Raw genomic sequence first — 5,247 nt, forward strand, 5'->3', positions numbered from 1 at the left:
AACACGAGATGACGATCCATGTTTACATGTTGAGGATAAGCATAGTGTCATACTGTTAGCTGTAACCCATGTGTAACATGTAGAGTACCTATTTTCCTACTCTATATGTACTGTAATCACATGTTTACATTGTTAGTGTGTAGCCAATTAGTTGTCCTACTGGTATGTGTACTGTAACCATTGTGTTACAATGATAGTAGGTAGCATAGTGGACTAACTGTATGGTACAGGTAAGTACCCATATTTACATGCTAGTAGTAGGCATAGTGTCCTACTTGTAATGTACTGGTAACCAAATGTTAACATGTTGAGTAGAATAGGTTGCCTACTCTGTATGTACTGTAACCCGTGTTACATGTAGAGTAGCATAGGTGTCACTGTATTGTACTTGTAAATCCCATTTTAAGCATCGGTAGAGCAGCATTAGGTAGTTACCTACTGTGATGTACTTGTGTAAACCCTGTTAACATGCTAGATGTAGGCATCAGTTCCTCTCTGTATGTACTCGGTAACCCAATGTAGCATACGTGTCCTAGCTGTACACACTGTAGCCCATGATTTACATGTCAGCAGTTAGACATAGTGGTCCTTACTGTATGTACTGTAACCCATGTAGGCATAGTGTCCTCATCTGTCATGTTCTGGTACACACCACATTATAACATGTAGCAGTGACTAGTGTCCTTCTCCATGTACTGTAACCCATTTTACATTGAGAGGTAGGCATAGTGTCCTACTGTATGTACTGTATACCATGTATTTAACATGTTAGTGTAGGTAGCGATAGGTTTCCTACTTATGTACTGTAACCATGTTTACGATGTAGAGGTCGGATAGTGTCAATACTGTAGATGTACGTTAACCCATGTGTACCAATGTAGAGTAGCATATTCTCTCTCCTACTCTATGTACTTGTACCCATGTTTATACATGTAGGGTAGGCATGATGTCCTACTGTAATGTAACTGTAACCATCTGGTTGTAGCAATTAGGAGTAGCATAGTGTCCTGCTGATGTACTGTAATCGCCATATTTACATGTAGAGTAGCGATAGTGTCCCTACACGTATTATACTGTAAACCCCATGTTTACATTTTGTAGAGAGTAGGAATGGTATTCGCTACTGTAGTGTACTGTAACCCATGTTAACATGTAGAGTAGCATAGTGTCCCTCTGTAGTACGTAACCCATGTAGCAAGTCGTCCTAACGTATGTACCGTAGCCCATGTTTACATGTAGAGTAGAATAAGCTGTCCTAACTAGTATGTACTGCTAACCCATGTAGCATAAGTCCTACTGTATGCTACTGTCAACCCTATGTTTACATGTAGAGAGTAGCATAGCTGTCCTACTTACATGTACTGTAACCCATGTAGCATTAGTGTCCTACTGTATGTACTGTAGCCCATGTTTACCTTTAGAGTAGCATAGTGGTCCTACTGTGTGTACTGTAACCAATGTTAACATGTAGAGTAGCATAGTGTCCTGCTGTATGTACTGTAAACCCATGTTTTACATGTAGAGTAGTACACTGTCTACTGTATGTACTGTAACCCACGTAGCATAGTGGTCATACTGTATGTACTTTAACCAATGTTTACATGTATTAGAGTAGCATAGTGTCCTACTCTATGTACTGTAACCCATGTTTACATGTAGAGTAGCATAGTGTTCTACTGTATGTACTGTAACCCATGGTTAACATGTAGAGCAGCATAGTGTTCCTACTGTTTGTAACTGTAACCATGTTAAACATGTTAGAGTAGCACACTGTTCTACTGTATGTACTGTAACCTACGTAGCATAGTCGTCCTACTGTATGCACTTTAACCATGTTAAACATGTAGAGCAGCATAGTGTCCTACTGTATGGTATTGTAACCATATTTACATGTAGACAGCATAGTGTCCTTACTGTATGTACTGTAACCCATGTTACATGTAGAGTAGCATCATGTCCTAGCTGTTGTACTGTAACCATGTTAACATGTAGAGCAAGCATAGTGTCCCTACTTGTATGTATTGTAACCCCTATTTACATGTAGAGTATAGACATAGTTTCCTACTGTATGTACTGTAGCCCATGTTTACATGTAGAGTAGCATAGTGTCCTAATTGTATGTACTGTAACCCCATGTCTAACATGTAGCAGTAGCATACGTGTCCTACTGTATGTACTGTAACCCATGTAGCATAGTGGTCCTAACTGTATGTACTTTAACCATGTTAAACATGTAGCGTAGCATAGTGTCCCTCCTGTATGTACTGTGTAACCCATGTTAACATGTAGAGCAGCATAGTGGTCCTACTGTATGTACTGTAAACCCATGTTGAACATGTAGTAGTAGCATAGTGTCCCTACTGTATGTACTGTAAACCCACGTAGCATAGGGTCCTACTGCATTTACTGTAGCCATGTTTACATGTAGAGTAATAGTGTCCTACTGTATGTACTGTAACCATGTAACATGTAGAGTAGCAATAGTGTCCTACTGTATGTACTGTAACCCATGTTAACATGTTAGAGTAGCAAGTGTCCTACTGTGTGTACTGTAACCCATGTTAAACATGTAGAGTCTGCATCGCTGTCCTACTGTATGTATTGTAATCCATGTTTACATGTAGAGTAGCATAGTGTCCTACTGTATGTACTTGTAACCCATGTTAACATGTAGAGCAGCATAGTGTCCTCACTGTATGTACTGTAACCCATAGTTAACATTTAGAATAGCATAGTGTCCTACTGTAGAGAATATCTCTCTAGTGTGTAAACCTCTCTATCCAGGGTGTTTGGTATGAATATCTCTCTAGTGTGTAAACCCCTCTATCCAGGGTGTTTGGTATGAATTTCTCTCTAGTGTGTAAACCCTCTATCCAGGGCGTTTGGTATGAATATCTCTCTAGTGTGTTAACCCCTCTATCCAGGGTGTTGGTATGAATATCTCTCTAGTGTGTTAACCCCTCTATCCATTGTGTTTGGTATGAATATCTCTCTAGTGTGTAAACCCCTCTATCCAGGGTGTTTGGTATGAATATCTCTCTACTGTGTAAACCTCTCTATCCAGGATGTTTGGTATGAATATCTCTCTAGTGTGTAAACCCCTCTATCCAGGGTGTTTGGTATGAATATCTATTTCAAGTCAGCGAAGAACACATTTTTATTTTACAACGACGGCCAACCCCGGCCAAACCTCCCCTAACCCTGACACACTGAGCCAATTTTGTTGCCGCCCTATGGAACTCCCGATCATTATTGTATTGGTTATGATACAGCCTGGGAACGAACCAGGGTCTGTAGTGACGCCTCTATAAGCTCTGTACTTAGTTCCTTTTTACTTCCATGGTAACAGAATGTATCTCTCGATGTAGCCATTGTTTTTTATTTCCATGGTAACAGAATGTATCTATCTCCTTGATGTAGCCATTGTTTTTATTTCCATGGTAACAGAATGTATCTATCTCTCTTGATGTAGCCATTGTTTTTTATTTCCATGGTAACAGAATGTATCTCTCTCTCGATATAGCCATTGTTTTTTATTTCCATGGTAACAGAATGTATCTATCTCTCTGATGTAGCCATTGTTTTTTATTTCCATGGTAACAGAATGTATCTCTCTCTGATATAGCCATTGTTTTTTATTTCCATGGTAACAGAATGTATCTATCTCTCTGATGTAGCCATTGTTTTTTATTTCCATGGTAAAGAATGTATCTCTCTTGATGTAGCCATTGTTTTTCCATGGTAACAGAATGTTATCTCTCTTGATTAGCCATTGTTTTTTTTCCATGGTAACAGAATGATCTATCTCTCTTGATGTAGCCATTGTTTTATTTCCATGGTAACAGAATGAATCTATCTCTCTTGATGTAGCCATTGTTTTTATTTCCATGGTAACAGAATGTCTATCTCTCTTGATGTAGCCATTGTTTTTTTATTTCATGGTAACAGAATGTATCTCTCTTGATGTAGCCATTGTTTTTTATTTCCATGGTAAACAGAATGTATATCTCTTCATGTAGCCATTGTTGTTTTATTTCCATGGTAACATAATGTATCTATCTCTTGATTAGCCATTGTTTTTATTTCCATGGTAACAGAATGAATCTATCTCTCTTGATGTAGCCATTGTTTATTTCCATGGTAACAGAATGTATCTATCTCTCTTGATGTAGCCATTGCTTTTTATTTCCATGGTAACAGAATGTATCTATATCTCTTGATGTAGCCATTGCTTTTTTATTTCCATGGTAACAGAATGTATCTTATCTAGATGTAGCCAGTGTTTTTTTATTTCCATGGTAACAGAATGTATCTCTCTTGATGTAGCCATTGTTTTATTTCCATGGTAACAGAATGTATATAGCTCTCTTGATGTAGCCATTGTTTTTTATTTCCATGGTAACAGAATGTATATCTCTCTTGATGTAGCCATTGTTTTTTTTTCCATGGTAACAGAATGTATCTATTTTCTTGATGTAGCCATTGTTTTTTATTTCCATGGTAACAGAATGTATCTATCTTTCTTGATGTAGCCATTGTTTTTTATTTCCATGGTAACAGAATGTATCTATCTCTCTTCATGTAGCCATTGTTGTTTATTTCCATGGTAACAGAATGTATCTCTCTTGATGTAGCCATTGTTTTTTATTTCCATGGTAAATAATGTATCTCTCTTGATGTAGCCATTGTTTTTTATTTCCATGTAACAGAATGTATCTATCTTCTTGATGCAGCCATTGTTTTTTATTTCCATGGTAACAGAATGTATCTCTCTTGATGTAGCCATTGTTTTTTCCCCCATGGTAAACAGATGTATCTATCTCTCTTGATGTTGCCATTTTTATTTCCATGGTAACAGAATGTATCTATCTCTCTTTGTCATTTTAGTTAGGCCAGGGTGTGACATGGGGATGTATGTGTTTTATATTGTCTAGGGTTTTTGTATGTTTATGGGAGTGTTTAGTTAGGTGTATGTATGTCTATGGTTGCCTAGATTGGTTCTCAATTAGAGACAGCTGTCTATCGTTGTCTCTGATTGGGAGCCATATTTAGGCAGCCATAGTCATTAGGTAGTTTGTGGGTGATTGTCTATGTGTAAGTTGCCTGTGTCTGCACTTTTGTTTATATAGCTTCACGTTCATGCTCTTTATTTAGTTTGTCAGTGTCGTTTCGTCTTCCAATAAAGAGAGATGGATTGTTATCACGCTGCGCCTTGGTCCTCCTCTCTTCAAAGTTACGACGAGCGTG

The sequence above is a fragment of the Salvelinus sp. IW2-2015 genome, linkage group LG18 (assembly GCF_002910315.2).
Source record: "Salvelinus sp. IW2-2015 linkage group LG18, ASM291031v2, whole genome shotgun sequence".
In the NCBI taxonomy this organism is placed as follows: Eukaryota; Metazoa; Chordata; class Actinopteri; order Salmoniformes; family Salmonidae; genus Salvelinus; species Salvelinus sp. IW2-2015.